Genomic DNA, 19,985 nt, shown 5'->3' with positions numbered 1-19,985 from the left:
CAGTGCATAATCTTTACAATTACGTATTCCATTAAATACACCCTGTTCTTCTTCTTTTTTTTCCTTTTTACAGAAGGCAGCAGTGTCACCTTCAAATACCATCTCTGAAATCCCACCATTCTGAATATTAATCCCAATCCTGAACCTTTCCTTCATTCTCACCATTGAGTTTTTGATGTATGGACAGAACAGTAGGGCAGAAAAACTTTATTCTTGCCTTAAGCAAATTTCTTAACCTGACCACTTCTCGCTTAGACTTCCACTTTTATTTTCATCTTGGTTGTTGTCTATCTCACATATAAAAATACAGCCTGCATATAGTTGTGTCCGCAAACCTCGAAAAGTAGTTTGTTGATTAACTTGAAATTTTGAAGCAACTTTGCATTTGAATATGCGCCTGTTTTTATATACCCTTCTTTTAAATATATGTTGTAGACTGTATATATAAATGTGTATTATATAAAGACAAGATGATGCTATCAAAATTCTCGAAAAGCTCTAGACCGATTTACTTCAAATTTTAAGCGATACTTTGCTAAACATTGAGGCTATAGAATTTGAATTTGCAGTAACAGCAAAACAAGACTCATGCCCAGAGAGAGGGGGAAGAAGATATGGATAGAAGAGTGGGAAGAAACTGACATAGAGAGTTCAAAAGAGTAAATACACAGAGAGGGCAGGAAGGGATGAAAGACAGGGGGAGGAGGTGATGGACAGAAAGAGGGTGGAGGAGGAGCAGTTGGACAAAGAGAAGGGGATGATGAAATGGACACAGACAGGAGGAAGAAGGAGATTACGACATGCTTTTTCTTCCTTTTCCATTTAACGAGATTCAGCCAGAGTAAGGCGTGACAGGATACAGCTAATATTGTATATTAGGCGCCTCCCCCTTATCAATATCTTCCCGAAGATTTCAAACAGCTCGCTCCATTTTAGATTGTCGAACTGTTTTTGTAGGTCGACTGATCCTATGAGTATGTCTTGTCTTCCCTTTCTCAATTCTGGGCTCCATTATCTAGCACAACGTCATATCCGCCTGTCTTGGGGCTTTGTCTTTCCTAATGGTAAACTGATCTTCAAATAAGGTATCCTCAATCTTCTTTTACATTCTTCTGTGAATTATTCTTGTCAGAAATTTGGATGAATTTCTAGTAAGACGATATTGCTATATTTTTTACATTTATGTGCCTTTAATGTCTCCCGGATTTGTGGATGATATTCATCCTGAAGTCCGATGGTACGTCTCGAGTTTCATAGGCTCTTCACATTAATTTGTACAATCGTTTTGTAGCCACTTGTCCTAATGATTTTAGTAATTTCGAAGGAATGTTGTCTATGATTTCTGCCTTGTTTGATTTCACGTCTTGCAGAACTCTTTCACCCTCTAATTTTAGATACTTTATGTCTTTAAAATCGACGTGTATTTCTTCATCTGTCACGTCAACAGACCTTCCCCCTTTTAGGGGCCTTCTGAGGGCTCCCTCCACTTAACTACTCTCTCCTCTGGCCACATTCATTTTGTATTCTTTTTGTTGACTCACTGTTACTTCAGCTTCTGGAACATGTATTTTGGCATTTGGTTCAGATTTTTCCTTAGAGCTCGTAAATATTTGAAAAATAAGATGAAAAATCCGTCAAATCTTCTGGTAAATTTTTTTGTATTTATTACCTGTTCCGATCTTCCAATCATTTTCAGATGTCATAAAAATGTTTACGACAGCCTACAAAGCTATGTTTTTAATGTAATGTCAAACAAAATAAAATCTCCCATCAACCCCAACCACATTCTCTCTCTTAATTCTTGGTAATGCTTATGCAGGTAGATACACAGTTGTGACTTGAACAGGTATCCATTATTATTCTAGAACGAAATTTTCACTCTGTAGTGGAGTGTGCGGTGATGTGAAACTTCCTGGCGGATTAAAACTGTGTGCCGGACCGAGACACGAACTCAGGACCTTTGCCTTTCGTATACAAGTGCTCTACCATCTGAGCTATCCAAGCACGACTCACGACCTGTTCTCACAGCTTCATTTCCGCCAGTACCTCGTCTCCCACCTTCCAAACTTCACAGAAGCTCTCCTGAGAACCTTGCAAGGCTAGCACTTCTGGAAGAATGGATATTCTGGAGAGGTGGCTTAGCCACAGCCGAGGGATGTTTCCAGAATGAAATTTTCACTCGGCAGCGGAGTCTGCCGTGATGTGAAACTTCCTGGCAAATTAAAACTGTGTGCCGAAAAGAGACATATTCTGTCATTTTGTCATTCATCTGTCCTGCTGTTACACCCATTTATTCACATATTATCTTTTTTATTCTCTGAGTGCCTAAATAACTGTACATATTGCCCATCCGATGATTAAAGCCTGTTTGGGATTGTAACGTTGGTTTGTAAGTGCATCAAAAACTACCCACTGTTCATCATTAAGGAGCAGCTGCTCACAGAGTTCCAGTGTGGGTTATAATGATCGTTTCGCAGCGAAACTTCGTAGATGTCCATGGGCGATCAGGCAGAACCGATTTCCACTGATAAAAAAATTAGTTCCAATTTTTGCCTCGAGGCGCAAGAAAAACGTACAGAAATATTTCCATATGTAATGGATTGGAAAAGGGACGTAGGCACATAAAGTCAAACAGGTGAGAAACGCGTAATATTGATATTGTCAGTAGCTGCTCCTTACACAATTTGTTCAATAGAGCGCTGGAAGCGTCGAAGAGATGCTGCATCCGTAGAGCGACGTAATTGTCACGACTTCTGCACCACTTGTTAGCTGCAGACACAGTGGCTGCGACGAAGACTGAGACGGCGTGGAGTTTTACAATTATTTATTGAACTTACTTTACAATTTCTCCCTCGTCGTCGCTGCCCAGCCCTGCGGATTCCTCCGCCTGGCTGCTGCTGTGTAGATCCTCCGACAATGCGCGCAACGCGCGTCGCTGATCGCACTCGGGAGCCTCAGGCCACCAGTGCTCCACTGAAGCCAGGATGCCCTGTGGTTGAGATGAACTCGTCGCCGCTCGGCGCCCCAGTACGGGCACGCCCACGGAACCGCGACGCCGTGAGGTCAGCTGCCGACGCCTGCTGCACCGGCGGCTGGGAAGCCGTCAGTCGCGATGTCCGCGAGGTCCCGTAATGGACGGACCACGCGCCATGGGGCCGGGTTGCCGTGAAGTCCAGGCATCAGTCCCCGGCGGCGCCTGTGACCAAGACCGCGCTGCGGCCGCTCCTGCTGGAAGTTCTCGCTGTAGTTAGTCAGCCATGCTGCCAACCGAACTCGGGCCACCTCCAGAGCTGGAGTTGACATCTGGCGGCGAACGGATGACTCCTGCGAGCTGGAACAGACTTCCAGAATCGTCAACTACGAAGATTGAACATTCGGACACGGACCACGTCCGTCCTCAGATCCGAACTGCTTCCTAATGGCTTCTGCCTGTTGCTGCCTGCGCTCCACTATTTATATCTGCCAGGAGGACGTTTTTTACCCTCGGTGGTAGCTTTTTGTTATTACTCCCGCAGTATATTGCAGTGTAACGTAGCGTGCTGGCCTCACTTCCCCTTACTCAGCACTCTCCAGGCTTCTCTCGGCGCTCGGTCTATGAGTGTCCTTGAGTAGACTGCTGCTGTCAGCAAGGCTATCTGTGCATGCCTACTTCGCAAAGCCTCGGTCGCCGGCGTGCCTCCGTTTTGCCATTCTCCACTGCGAGAAGCAACGCTTACTACATGTGGCCGCAACACTGCCTCCTCCTAAAAATTATATTCGTCCCCAAATTTACCCTATACGTTAACTCTAGTTCTATTCTATATTCTACTTCTTCCCTATATACATCCAGGTTGCCCTGACTCATGCCCTATTGGTAATCCATTCTACAGGAATCTCATGGAGCGGTCTTGCATTAACATGCTGAATTCTTAGTTTTAATAAGACATATACCACACCGATAAATACAATAAACATGGTAATAGTACTGGTTGAAATACCAATGGTCACTATGCTACGTTTCCGCCTGGCATCGTACTCCTTCACATGCCTTAATAATTGCTGCACTGAAATTTGACCTTTCTCCGAATCTACTAGTTTATCTGTCGTTTGGAGTAGTGTAGCATCCAAGGTGTTGTTAATATATGTCAAATTTTCTCCTGGAGCGATGCGGAATGACGCATCTGGCCAGTACAACGTCAGATGAGTATCTGTAACCTTGGTGACTTCTGTGACTGTCGCTGGTAAGCTGAAACGATCCCCTACTATTTCACAATTTCTCCCGTTGATTAGCAAACCACTGTCCCGTACTTCCATCTCCGTGGTTGCTGTCCATTTCCCATTGTCATAACACTTGGCTGATATCCTCTCTATGGCGAATAATGAGTACAACCAATGCCTCCCAACTTGCTGAAAATGTGGCGTAGGCTTCACTATTATTCTCCGACACTCCGAAGCTTCTGATTCTGCCCTAAATAACTGTATCTCACACGACCTCTTGCCCGTGAAGACAACCCGTGATGGACAAATGCAAACTGACTCCGTTAGACATCTGCTCAACTCTAAGCTCGACATAGTAGCACGACTATCCCCCTTCTTAGAAGTTAATAAAACCTCCTGTGTCCTGGACTGTACGCCCTTCCCCATGCGCTCCCATCTGAACGGATAAGGATGCACTGTGTACCAGTGATACTGTCTCCCCACACTGGTTACTGGAAATCTAATCTCTATATACATCTTAACTAGATCCGTTGTTACCTTAATCCTAGACATAAAAAAGTGACATACTCGCTTCAGTTATCGGCACTACGTGCTCTACCCCCTCTGGAAACTCTCCCTCTGCCTGCTTCAGACTCCGTCTGAATTTTTCTGGTGACATCAACGTCACACTCACCTGCCCGTGCAATGCGTGATGTACTGCCTCTTGCAATTCATCCATCCTCACTCATGCATCACCAATGCTGCTTACCAGTTCCCGCAGCAATTTAGCGATTTCCAGCTTCCTATCCACTATATCCAATCGCGTTTGTACCTGTTACAGATCCGTATTCAATCATTTCTGTGTTTGTTCTATATATGCTAGTAACCCTATAGCCATCCCATGCACCACGCGTGTCACATTCAACAACTCTATACCTAATCCCCCTATCTCTGTTGTGTGTATATCCACTAACTTCCCTATACTTTCCACCCTGTCACGAATAACTGTTAAAGAATAGTTCAAACCCTCAATATCGGCTCTATCAGCTGTTCCAAAAATTGTTTTAAGCAACTTCCCACCTGAATTCAACCAACCCCTCTTTACTCTCTTTCTCCTCCATGGAATCATGCTCACGACTTGGCGCAGCTGTTCTCTTATTTCCTTACATGACCTATCCAAAGCCTCGTACTCTTCTTGTACGTCCCGTAATATTCCGTTCTTAGATGCAACCGTTTCCACACTCAATACCACCTCCTGTAGCTGCCGCATCTCATTCCTGACCTGCAGGATGTTGAGTCACTCGTGACTCATGAGGACCACATCCGGTTGTTTCCTGAACAATACCCCACTTCGCAACGGCATATCCTGTACCTGGCCAGCTTGTGTCAGCTGTCAGAGGACTACGCCCCATACTATCCACTTTTATCCCATCCTGCGTCACCTACAGAATGGAGAGAGAAGGAAAAAACCCCCCTCACTACCCCTTAATACCAATAAAATAACCCTAGTCCGTGCACAAAAATAATACACGCATGATAATTACTGCTAACTACACATCCCTCGAACGCAACTTATACTTAATACCCAGTTTACTGTCTGCTTCTGGCGCTTATTTTAGCTTTCTACTAGAAGGAGAAGTACATATACACGGATCTACTACCCCATGGAACGGCTTAACTCTTACTAACGTGAACCACCATTGTCTTGGTAGGCAATTGTAATTTTACATTGACAGGTGATGTCATTTTTACTAACTGGTACAGTCCCTGGAACTTATTTGTGAACTTCTTGGTTCTTCCTTTTGGAACATACGGATTAGCTAGTAGCACCCATTGGCCTACTCTGTACTGTGGCAACTTCCTCGTTCTACCTTCCATCCGTTCTCGTCGTTCCAGCGCTTTCGTGTTAGCTCGTCTAACTCTCTGCCATACTTCCTTAATGGTTTTCGCAAATTGCCTTACATGCTCGCCCTCCGCTCCCAGCCTTGGACGAAGCATGTCAAAAGGTGAGGCATCTTCCGCCCATACACCAATTCGTACGGCGACAGTCCTGTTAACGTATGTACCTTACTATTATGTGCACTGGTTACGAATTGCAAGTACACATCCCAGTCGGTGTGCTGACTATTTACATAGTGACTCAACATCTTAGGGATCGTGTGATGCACTCTCTCTGTTCTTCCGTTTTCTTGCGGATGGAATGGATTAGTCTGTAGTTTCTTTACCTTCAGTAACTTACACAGTTGCTTCATCATATCAGACGTGAAATTAGTACCTTGATCCGAGATTAAGGACTGAGGTATCCCATACCTGAGTAACCAATTATTACCTAAAGCTTGTGCCACCGTACTTGCTTTCTGATCTGGTAATGCGACCATGGCTAAATACCTAGAAAAGTGGTCAATCACTGTTAACACATACTTATTCCCTCTTGCACTCCTATTAAATTGGCCTAATACATCAATTCCAATTTGTTGGAAAGGTCTGTCTACCTCTGGTAATCTTTGAAGCTCAATCTTTTGATGCCTCAAGTCCGCCGCACACTATGCGTATGACACACAATTCTTGACGTACTCGTCCACGTCTTGACGTCGTGTCCTCCACCAAAACTTCTCCGCTATCCGCCTATCTGTAGCTCTTCTCGCGCCATGTCCTGAAAGAAAATGGTCATGCGCCTGTAGCAAATCTTCAGATCTTAACGCTGCTGGTACGATGACGCGCGGGCCGCATTTCGTCGACCTGCAAAATAACCCGTCCTGTACTAGGAACTGCGGTTGCTTTCTGAACAATTGGCAATCACTATCCTCGGCTTGTGCCCTTTTACACACATCTTCAGTCACCCCTGTTACTTGTAATACTGCCACTTTCCTGCTCAATGCGTCAGCATTGGCATGTTTCACACCTGGCTTGTGTATTACCTCATAATCGAACTCACTGAGTTTCAATGCCCATCTCGCTAGCCTACTCGCTGGGCCTTTCAGACCTAATAACCATTTCAGAACTGAATGATTCGTCACAACCTTAAACCTTCTACTGTACAGATAACATCGAAAGTACGAAATCCCGTATATTATCGCTAACAATTCTTTCTCCGTCGTGGAGTAATTTTGTTCTGCCTTGTTAAGTTGACGAGACACGAACACAATTGGATGTTCTTTGCCATTAATTTCTTGCCCAAGTGCAACCCCAAGAGCGTGATTAGACGCGTCACATTGTAGTATAAACTCCTTCGAAAAGTCTAGAAACTTCAAAACTGGATCTGATGTCAGTATCCGTTTCAATTCTTGAAATGCCTTCTCGCACTCTGACGTCCACTGGAAGGTAACACATTTTCTTAGCAACTTAGTAAGTGGCCTCGCTATTTCTGCGAAGCCCTGTACGAATCTTCGATAACAGCTCGCAAAAGCAATATACGATTGCAGTTATTTAACCGTTTGCGGAACCGGAAAATCTCGTAATGCAGAAGTGAGACGAGGATCTGTCCGAACCCCGTCCTGACTGATAACATGCCCGAGATAATTTACTTGTGCTTGCGCAAAGTGGCATTTGTTCAAACTTAATATAAGCAGTGCTGCCTCTAATCTTTTAAACACCTCCTCTAACCGTTCTGCATGCTGCTCTATATCTCTTGAAGAAACTATAATGTCATCCAGATGCACCATGCATTTTTTCTGTTTCATCCCGCGAAGGACTCCATCCAACAACCTCTGAAATGTTGCTGGAGCGTTTTTTAGTCCAAACGGCATTCTTTTATACTCGAAGTGACCACAATGCTTCTTAAATGCTGTTTTTGGCCTGTCCTCCGGACACACTTCAATCTGGTGATAACCGCTTCGCAAATCCACAGTGGAGAAAAATTTACACTGCCCTAGGTTGTCTAGCGTTTATGTGATATTCGGAATCGGATATACGTCCACCACCGTCCGTTCATTCAAATGTCTGTAATCGCAACAAAAGCGAAATTTTTTCGACCTGTCCGGTGTCTTCTTCGGAACTAGGACCACGCTACTAGACCAAGGACTATTACTGTGCTGGATTATCCCATCTTCCAGTTGTAGCTCTATTAATTGCTCTACTACTGGTTGTAATTGTTTCGGTAGCCTGTATGGCTTACGATACATCGGAGCGTGATACCCTGTCGGAATATGATGCTGTGTTATCGGTGTGTAGCAGGTAACGTACCCTGTGCTTCAAACAATGCTTTATACTTTAGTAATAATGCTTCCATACCCGAACGATCATTTCATCTCAAATGATTTTCCTTGTCACGAAGTGCAGACGTGCTGACGGTTTGCTTTACATCATAGTCTAGCCTCGAACTATCGATGTCTTCTTCATCCATTAACTCTACTGTCGCTATTACTAATCCCTTCGGCAGATCTACATCTTCCCTAAGCTCACCGGAACCATAAACTGCCCGTTTACGTCTGTTACCCATGATACACTCCTACGAATATAGCAATGCTTTTCGTCTAAAACCTCATTACTCGGTAGCGGCTCTACCTAGAATAACCCCTGCTGTGACACATCGACATCCACCGGTACCCAGATCAACTTCCCTGTACCTGTTCGTACTTTGTCACACGAAATCACCTTTAATGCACTTGTACACAGTTCAGTCGGTATCACCTTAGCTATCGGTGCACCTTGCGACTCTGAAACATTTACAACGGCTGTACCCATTGAGAACAAGTTCCCATGGAGTTCCAGCGTATGTTTCGAAAGGTCAATTTTGGCGTGATGTTTAATCAGAAAGTCCAACCCAAGTATCGCTGAAAATCCCTGTCCCACAGTTGACAACACCTCCATTTGCTCCCAGAACCACACGTTCCCTATCTTGAACTTGAGCTGTGCTGTGCCTAGTGCATCTAATTTTTTATCACATACTGTGCGCAATCTGTATCTCGGAGCTTCCAATCCTTTCTTGCCCATGAGGTGCACACTGACAACTGATACATGCGCTCTAGTATCCACTAAAAATCTTCGCCACTTATCTTCTATCCAAACCATCAAACTACAGTCCACCTCTTCGTGCACTTTCTGAATATCTCTTTTTACTGGGAATGCCTCCCGACGGCAGGAACACTCCCTTTTTCGTTTAACAGTTTTTTTACTGCTGTATCATTAACCCGTTTCTTGGCTTTACACTGCCGTGCCTAATGCCCTATTATCTGACAACTGAAATACTGCGGTTCCCGACATTGTCCCTTAAAATGACCTTGCTTCTCACAACGGTAACACTCTTTGGAAGAGGAAAAAATTTTCTTGTCATTGTGACTTGTCGTGGCGCTATCCACTTCCTGTAAATGTATAGCTACGCGCGATGCTGCTGCTAAGTCATTTGGATTTTCCATGCGCATCCGGCGTGAAAAATCCGGCGAGACCCCTCGCAAAAATGCGTCTAAAGCTCTATTCTCTGCTTCTTTCAATAGAACTTCATTTGCACTCGCATCTTGCGTTAACTCATACGTGTGCGCATTCGTTTTCCTAATTCTGTCTGAAAATTCTTCTACCGTTTCACCCGTTTTTTGCATCATCCTCCCCAATTTTTCTCTAAAAACCTGGCACTGTTTTGTTTCCTAAACCTTTGCAATAATCCCTCAGCCAACTCTATGAACGTAGTAGCATCCTTTAACCCTTCGTGGTCTGCCACATAAGTCTTTGCGTCACCTACTAACAGTAACCTCGCCATTTGCAAACACATTTCATCCGACCAGCCACACTACGTAAGTCACCAATGAAAACATTCATATCCTCTGATATTTTACCCGAGAAGGAAGGTATCAAATTAGCCGCTGAACAATCTGTAACACCAGGAAAGACAGTACACTTGGCAATATCGTTTCCCGAGCCTGATTGAGTATTTTGCAACGATTGTTTTTCCATCCTCTGCATGTGATGCTTTTGCAACTTATTTTCTTCAATCAGTTTCTTAACTTGCCCTGTCAATGCGACTATGGCGTCACTTGTCCCGGTTGCACATGTCTCTGGCATTTTCCGTGTGGTATACCTCAACTCACAAAAATAAAATTGTATTACCCGGAAACAAGTTATTTCTTAGCACGTCTAATGGCAAGCCATCTAGACTTACCACATTCCTCCCATTAAATGACCATAGAAGCCACACACATCACGAGTGCTTGGTACAAATTTATCGCAAAGAGCGATGTGACCTGTTAATCCACACACTACACATTTAGATGGTACTAAGTTAACATGACTATCATTCCCACGAAACTGCGATAAGTCTACAGGGCTGCTAGGCCTTTCAAATGACACTCTCACATCCCTTAGAGAGAAGGCAGTTGCTGGACTCACCCAATTCGGTGTTTCTCGGTTGCTCCGCAGGGTGCTAGTCAAAGTCGTGGCGTGGGTACACCTGACACCACTTGTTACAACTTCTGCACCACTTGTTAGCAGCAGACACAGTGGCTGCGCCAAAGACTGAGATGGCGTGGAGTTTTACAATTATTTATTGAACTTCCTTTACAATTTCTCCCTCGTCGTCGCTGCCCAGCCCTGCAGATCCCTCCGCCTGGCTGCTGCTGTGTGCATTTTCCGACAATTAGCGCGACGCGCGCCGCTGATCGCACTCGGGAGCCTCAGGCCACCAGTGCTCCACTGAAGCCAGGATGCCCTGTGGTTGAGATGAACTCGTCGCCGCTCGGCACCCCAGTATGGGCACGCCCAAGGTGCCATGTCGCGGTGAGGTCAGCTGCCGACGCCTGCTGCACCGGCAGCTAGGAAGCCGTCAGTCGTGATGTCCGCGAGGTCCCGTAATGGACGGACCACGCGCCATGGGGCCGGGTTGCCGTGAAGTCCAGGCGTCAGTCCCCGGCGGCGCCGGTGACCAAGACCGCGCTGCAGCTGGTCCTGTTGGATGTTCTCGCTGTAGTTAGTCAGCCATGGTGCCGACCGAACTCGGGCCGACCTCCAGAGCTGAAGTTGACATCTGGTGGCGAACAAATGACTCCTGCGAGCTGGAACAATCTTCCGGAATCGTCACCTATGAAGACTGAACATTCGGACACGGACCACGTCCATCCTCAGATCCGAACTGCTTCCTAATGGCTTCTGCCTGTTGCTGCCTGCGCTCCACTATTTGTATCCGGCAGGAGGACGTTTTTTACCCTCGGTGGTAGCTTTTTGTTATTACTCACGCAGTATATTGCAGCGTAACGTAGCGTGCTGGCCTCACTTCCCCTTACTCAGCACTCTCCAGGCTTCGCTCGGCGCTCGGTCTGTGTGCGTTCTTGTGTCAGCCTGTTGGTAGACTGCTGCTGTCAGCAAGGCTATCTGTTTTGCCATTGTCCACTGCGAGAAGCAACGCTTACTACATGTGGGCGCAACATAATCAACAGTTGCTTGCAGCAGTTACGTAGGTTATGACCAACGTGTTCCCGTATACTGGCTTCCAGATCAGACAGAGGCTGAACGTGTCTCTGTTGGATGCGTTCTCTTAGATATCTTCAGAGCCAAATGTCATATGGATTCAGATCACGTGATTTTGCGGGCGTTGTATCTGGAAAACCTCCGGAGACAACACGTTCGTGGAAGACTGCATTTGCTACGGTCGCAGGTTCGAATCTTGCCTCGGGCATGGGTGTGTGTGATGTCCTTAGGTTAGTTAGGTTTAAGTAGTTCTAAGTTCTAGAGGACTTATGACCTAAGATGTTGAGTCCCATAGTGCTCAGAGCCATTTGAAGACTGCATTAAGCAGATCTTTCACTGGGCGAGCGCCAAGAGCTGTTGCCCCATCTTGGGGAAAACTGTGGTTTCCACACAGTTGCGCTCTTCCAAAGCAGGAATCACGTGCTGTATAGGGAGGGCTCGAAAACATGCAGACATCACGGTACCCGTGACAGGCCCTCCAGTTGTATTCTCTTCGAAAAAAGACGAAACGAGAATAAAGATGGTTGTGAATCGACACACTGGCGCCACATATTGCCAGTGCAATGGCTCTTCGTGTACAACATGCGATTTAACAGTCTCTCAACTTCGGCATTCCTCTCTATTCACTGAGCCCTGTAGCGTAAAATGTGTCTCCTCGTAAATTAGCATATTGACCGGCCACATCTCATCAATTTTGTTCCGTGCCAGAAACCGATGAGCAAACTCAGAACATTGCTGCGGATCGTTAGGTTTCCGTTGCTCCACCATCTGGATCTTGTATGGCTGCGAGTGTAAAACAGACCACAAAACTTTCCATATTGTCGACCATGGGATGAACAATCCTTGTGACACTACACGGGCACTTGCACTACTACAAGGGGCACATGCTGCGTGACCATTTACAGCAGCAGCAACCTCGTCAAAAACTTCCACCGAGATAGGACGCATTCGTCTTCCAGTTGCCACACAAAGCTCATCCGTGTTTTCGGATTTCCTTATCATTTTCTTTAAACTGTTTAATGACTTCGGGCCTCTCCTCGGACCTATCAGTGACCGATATCTCTATGCAACACTGTGATTGCTGCCACACAAATAAAACAGTTTCAGTAGCAGCACACGGTCTCTCTTCTCGATAATCATACTGTTCGCTCACGTCATACCTTGTCAAATGACGGCGTGGATGTCATACCGTCATACAGTGTACAGCGCTAGGTGTGCAACTGGTGTGGTGGCCACAATTGGAACTAATTGTCTCTTCCAGCGAAAATCGGTTCCGCCGGCCGAAGTGGCCGTGTGGTTCTAGGCGCTACAGTCTGGAACAGCGAGACCGCTACGGACGCAGGTACGAATCCTGCCTCGGGCATGGATGTGTTATGTCCTCAGGTTAGTTAGGTTTAACTAGTTCTAAGTTCTAGGGGACTAATGACCTCAGAAGTTGAGTCGCATAGTGCTCAAAGCCATTTTTTTGAAATTCGGTTCCGCATTAACGCATTTGCATATCTAACGAGTTTCCCTGCCAAACGACAATTACATCCCACGCTGGACCTCCGTGAGTAGATGCACTTTAATTATAGTGACCCGGTAGTGGTGGTATTGGATCTCCCCAACCTGCACTCAGGTGGAATCGTGATCAAGCTAATTAAGAATAGTAGACACAGATCCGATTTAGATACTCGTATTTCATGATTATGACCACGGGCTTAACAGGGTTATTGAACCGCCTTTGGAGAGCTATACAGCAACGATTCTGCATTGTATGGATTCGATAAGTCCTTGATAGGTTTGCGGAAATATGTGGCACCAAATGTGTGCTCACGTACCACAGAATTCTCGTAAATTATAGGTCGGTGGCTTATGGGGACAGACCTGGTGGCCGATAACGCCCCGGATGTGTTACATCGCGGCCAGATCAGGCAAAACTGGTGGCCAGGACATCAATATGTTAGTCAAACCTTGTAGCACGATTCTCACCTGGTGACACCTTAATGTTAAGTTATAAAGACATTGGAGAGGAGCCGGCCGGAGTGGCCGAGCGGTTCTAGGCACTACAGTCTGGAACCGCGCGACCGCTACGGTCTTAGGTTCGAATCCTGCCTCGTGCATGGATGTGTGTGATGTCCTTAGGTTAGTTAGGTTTAAGTAGTTCTAAGTTCTAGGGGACTGATGACCTCGGAAGTTCAGTCCCATAGTGCTCAGAGCCAATTGAATTATTTCAACCATTGGAGAGGACATCAAGCGTGAAGAGATGCAGTTGACTCGGATTAGTGTTCTCGTAGTCCACAGCTATCGTGGGGTCTTCAATTACTACCACAGGTTCCATGGATATCCAGTGAATGTCCACGCGACTATCGAAACTGTGTAACAAGGAACGTGATTCATCTGATTAGTGTGGATTGTAATTAGCGTATGGCAGTAAATCTTGCTAGATATGCTAGTGCGTTAATTCGGAACCAAGCTACGCTGCAAAAAAATTTCCAATTTGGCCACCAGGTGCAAATGTGGCGCTGTACAGCATCTCGTCGACGCCTCCGGTGCTCATGTTGAACAAACGGTGAAAATTGAGGTTAACAATAAAATCAAAATTATGCCTTTCTCACATTTTTGACCTTATCAGCTCACGTTCGTAACTAATCCATTACGTATGGAAATAATTCTATACATCTTTCTTGCATTTACGTCGCCATATTTGCAGATGGTGGCAAACATTTTAACTTTTTTTTCAGCGTAAATCGTCTCCTCATTAATGCATTACAATATCTACCAAGTTTCGCTTCCATTCGATAGTTAAAGCCCACACTGGATCTCCGTGAGCAGCTGTATTTAAGTTATAAGGATCCTTCACCTTCCTTATCGTGTCACCAGGCGACATCGACACACATGCAACCATAAGCTCTCGATTATTATCTGGGTCGAAGGACGACACTGTCTCAGAAATAAATTAAAAATATTTTAATTGCGCTTGTTATCGACGATGGTTCTCCGGGATGTTTCACTTGGTTCTAAGACGAATGCCGGAACCAGTAATATCCTTACATTTATTCCCAACTGGGAATCCCTCTGCGACTCTAATATCTCGCATTGTAATTCGCGGGAAAGAGCCACGACTCTGCATGGTGTAAGAAAAAGGTATGGCCAAACTTTCAGAGAACGTTCCTTAGATATAGGGTAAGAAAATCTATTTTATGTACATGGTTTCGAAAATGCTTTATTTCCATGCTGGAGCTCAGTTTCTACAACAATTAAACACACCAATTATGGAAAACGCACAGGAAAAGAAAGTATCAACACGGTGTGGAACTCTTTCTTAAATGAAATGTTCAAAATAGCCTTCGCTAGCAAGGGTACATGCGTCTAACAGCCGGCGCATTAAATCCCTAATGTGGCAGTTACACTGGCACTAGAGTTGCCGTCAGCTGCACGAAGAAGTTCCTCCTCCAATTGAGGTGTCCTCGTTGTTGGAGGCCACCCTCTTTCGCGAGTAGTAGGCTTAAACCACCCATGCTGCCTCAAACTTCCTCTTGTCGGGGCACTGTCGTCCTGAAAACCTCTTGCGATACAAACATTGAGCGCCACGGCCATTACCAGCAGCTAATCCGTAAAGTAAATTAGCATCTACTAATTCCGCATTTGAGCACACTTTCATTGCCCTGTGGCTGAAACCAAGTCAGTAATGAAAACCAAACAGTTGATGCCATGTACTTGCACAGGCCGTGATGAGCACTAAACAACTGATATATGAGTCTGCTTGATGCAAGTACAGCAACGAGGGTAGTTGCATGTCGACACAAGCAGTGAAATGAGCCACATGTCAACATTACCTTCAAAAAAATGGTTCAAATGGCTCTGAGCACTATGGGACTTAACATCTTAGGTCATCAGTCCCCTAGAAGTTAGAACTACTTAAACCTAACTAACCTAAGGACATCACACACATCCATGCCCGAGGCAGGATTCGAACCTGCGACCGTAGCAGTCCCGCGGTTCCGGACTGCAGCGCCTAGAACCGCACGGCCACCACGGCCGGCACATTACCTTCACTACATTGGAACGACACACATTGGCGGTGAACCTAAGAATTAGAATTTAGTGTACATTCTAACCTAACGTAACCAAAAGGACATTTTGAACATTTCATGTAAAAAAACTTTCATGTAATGCTGGAGTGATCTGTTTCTGTCTTTCCAATGATTAATGTGATTATGAAGAGAAAAATGGTTCAAATGACTCTGAGCACTATGGGACTTAACATCTGAGTTCATCAATCCCCTAGAACTTAGAACTACTTAAACCTAACTAACCTAAGGACATCACACACATCCATGCCCGAGACAGGATTAGAACCTGCGACTGGAGCAGTCGCGCGGTTCCGGACTGAAGCGCCTAGAACCGTTCTGTCACAGCGGCCGGCTGACTACGTAGAAAAGAAGTTGAATATGAGATCTGACATGGAAATAAAGGAGTTTCGGGACACATGTTCATGTAACATATTTTCTCCCTCTATGAGTGAGGAATGTTCCCTGAACGTTCGGCCACCCCTTCTTGTTACGCCCTGTATATTGGATCGGATCTCAAACGGCCTGCTCTACTCTTTGGAACACTCAAGATAGTTTTCTTTAACACAACAATCAAATGTAAATACTTTCATTTACGTCGAAGCGCATATTGCTCTCATTTCAATTTTTTTCTCGTTGTCTTCGTTAATTATGGTGACTAAAGTATACACCGACATTAACAATTTCAGGGGATTATCTTTAAGTGACAGGAGAACTAAGGCAATATAGGTCTGCGTAAGGACGTACGACGGCGTTCTGAAACAATTGCCTCCAAATTTTCGTGTGAAACCTCTTAAATCTTTTTAAATGAAACAGACATTATTGCCACTTGACATCTTTATTCTTCACGTCTACATATTTGCAGACCTCTGCCGCTAGAGGTCCCCGAATTGTACCATGTAACATGGCAGTGTGCAATGTGACTATGTCGGTGCGTGTTTCAGCATGACAGTTCCAGAAAACACACGAGCGCTTCGACGCCTTAGGTACACTGTCGTCGATCACCCTCCATATTATCGAGACTTGGCCCCATCCGACTTTCAAATGTTTCCAAAACTCAACGAAAGCCTTTTAGGACTTCATTTTGATAGTGATAAATACAGTAACGGTATTAATGAGCTGGCCTCTCGTTGGCATAAACGTGTTAGTGATTGGCTTGAGAAATAAATATATGTGGATGTGAAGAATAAAAATGTAGAATATTAACAACAGATGTTTGCTTTAAAAAGCTTTAAGACTTTTCACATAAAGAATTCGGAGGCATTTCTTTTTAGTACGCCCTCGTACATGCAGACGTCACCAATCGACAGCCTGTTAGCAATGTTTCTATTTGTGATGCGCAATTTGCCTCTGGCTCCCTTCTCTCCCTGGTTGTCGCTGTTTATCTACCGTTAATTTGGCTTTGGCAAACGCTTCACTAGATTCGAAACGCTGTTTTAATTAATCTGATGCCGTAGGGAGAGTTCGCGATAACTACAGTTCGGAGGAGCCTCATGATCAGCTGCGAGCCAGACGAACGTAATGTTCGAGCGATTTTATCTCCTCCATTGCTTGAATATCGCCATGGCTCGATTCTGCCTCGCCTAACGGCTTATCGCAGACCGCAATTTTCCTTCCTGAAGATAGAAGATTAAAAAATTAAGACAGGTATTCGTTTAAGAATAAGATGAATTTGTTGAATAAATATGCAGCCAGTTGCACTTCAGATATTTTATTTCTTATCGGTTTCAGGCATCTACTGCCCTTCTTCAGAGGATTAGAATTATCGTACTATCTCAGAATGGGCTGCATATACCTGCCTATTTTTGAGGCACGCTAATAATGCGATACTTCTAATCTTCTGAAGAAAGGTGTCTGAAACCAGCAAAGAAATAAAATTTTCTACCGGTTGCTGATTATTTAACAAATGCACTTACAGCTGCTGAAGATGGGTAAAGCACTAAAAATACGATAAATCTAAGAAATTTTACACTGAGCTTTCCAACGGACGCGGACAAATTAGAATATCAACGTTGGTTTAGAGCTATAATAAGTATTATAATCACTCATTGTTGCAAACAAACCGTAATAAAGGTGATAAATGTTGTTAATAACGTAGAGAGCAAGTGTGCAGAATCATTTACTGTCTGAATACAAAACATTTCCATCGAAGAGCAAGAGGACAACACTTAAACAAAATTGTTGTTTTCGAACGGCATAGTCCCATTTTCGGTTAATGCATTTCGTCGTTTATTTTTCAGCAAGTTCAGCACCCATATCGCACATAAAGTTCTCATAATTATTAGTTGAATTTTCCGTACAACTGATATTCTGACGATGTCAGTTGTTTCGTAACCCTGTAAAACTACTCGTCCGGCATCTCCATCTGGTACAACAATCAGATATTTTTATCTGTGGCTGTAGTTTGTGTACATCCTTCAAGTGGACCACCTTCAAGAGAAGAGTCACTGCGGGTGAACTAGACTGCGTATTTCAAGAGAAGAGTGGCCATGCTGAGCTGGACTGTCAATTTCAAGAGAACTATGGCTATAATGAATTGGATAGCTGATTTCAAGAGAAGTAAAGCCAGGGTGAATTCGAGTGTCAATTTCTAGACGAGTGACGCTACGACTGGACTCCCTGTTTCAAGAGGTGTTTGCACGGTCAATTGGTGTGCAAATTTCCCACTGGAAATTAAAGAGTACACCCTTTCTAAACGATCATAGCTGAGGTTTAATTTCCGTTGGTGTAATTCGTCCAGAGAAAAGGGTACTGTAACGGCAACATATACCAACCCATCCATTTGAGAGACACAGGCGTAGCACGATTAGCGTAGACATCTGTACTCTGCTAATCAATGTGTAGTTCCTAGCAGAGGGTACTTCCCATTGTAGAACGTATCAGGGCTTTTTACCATCCCATGACTGCTTAAACGCCTACGTGTGAGCTAAGGTTGGTCTACTCCTGTCTGGATGGCTCCATGGAAAAGGTACGCAGGTTGGTGCAGTATATTCCTAGATTCCACTCTTAATATTGGATCTTGAAACTTTGTATATAGGCTTCTATCTTGAAACACCTGTCAGTTCACGTGTTCCAGAATGTCAGTGGCGCTGTCCCATGGATCAAACTAACATCTGATAATGTGTACTGCACGTTTTTGTATGTGTTCAGTATTTCCTGGTAGATCTATCTGATATTCTATAACAGGTCGATTAAAAGCACCTTTTTGTTCAACACTGATTGTATTTTTCCAGAATCCCACCAAAAAACCGAAGTCTGCCTCGTGCTTTACATACGACTGACCCACTGTGATCATCTCATCTTCCCATGAAATTCGACACCCAGGTATTGTGTGAACTGATTGATTTTGTAGTTACGATACTACAAATTTTAAATTTATAGACATTTTGAAATCTTATTAAGATTTGACTGAATATTTATGCAGCTTTTACTTTTAATATTGTGTGCAGTGTCATTTATATACAAAATGAACACCAAGAATTCCAACATACTTCCCTAGCACTATATACAGTTACTTCCACATAAGTCTGTAACTCTCTTTTCTCGCCGTACCAACCGATCCTCAGTCTAGTCACAAATTTCTTTTGATTCTTCATTTGAGTTACGTTCTTGTGCAGAGTGTACCAATACAAAGAAAACAATATTTTATTAGTATGAACATCACTTTTGCGACATTCTGACATTGTTTTCACCTTCCCCTCGTAGATTTTGCTTACAAAGTGGGGAAGGAGCGTAAGGCGTCTGTAAATGAATATTTCATAAGTCCTCGTAGAGTATTTAACAACTCTTCTAAATATAGAGAATTATGTGTGCTCTTTGAGTCGGTTGGTGCCACTGTGACCTCCCAGTACTTTGACGAACCATCCTGTCGTCTTTTCCAGTTGTTATTTAATTCTAATCGAAGCACTCAAGAGGGAGACACGTTCGTAATGGCGAAACGCTGAACGCACATGTGTGAACCGAAAAGAGCTGCAAAGCGACTCCGTATGAACAATAGTGCGCTCTGCTATTTGGCGACAAGTTAAGGCTTCTGGGAGATAGGCCGAAGATTCAGCGCGATGGACCAGCTATTCCTGTCTTTTGTATAGAGGTGATTTCATTATACCGACAGTTAGAACCTCCCCCCCCCCCCACCCACCTTCCCCACATATCGTTCTGAGAGAATATGCCCTTTGTTCATTTCCTAGACTCTACTCCTTGTAGGAATAGCTATTTTAGTCTATTGTTTGCACCTCTTTTTATCTCCCCAAAATTTTTGTATCTTTCATTCTCGAGATCCTCAAAGTGCCAATGTTCTTCACCTTCAGCTAGATTTGCATTGCACAGTACCTTGTCATCAAATTTATATGTGGTGAAGATGCTGTC

The sequence above is a fragment of the Schistocerca nitens genome, chromosome 1, assembly GCF_023898315.1.
Source record: "Schistocerca nitens isolate TAMUIC-IGC-003100 chromosome 1, iqSchNite1.1, whole genome shotgun sequence".
Classification (NCBI taxonomy): Eukaryota; Metazoa; Arthropoda; class Insecta; order Orthoptera; family Acrididae; genus Schistocerca; species Schistocerca nitens.
Note: the sequence above shows the minus strand (reverse complement) of the source record.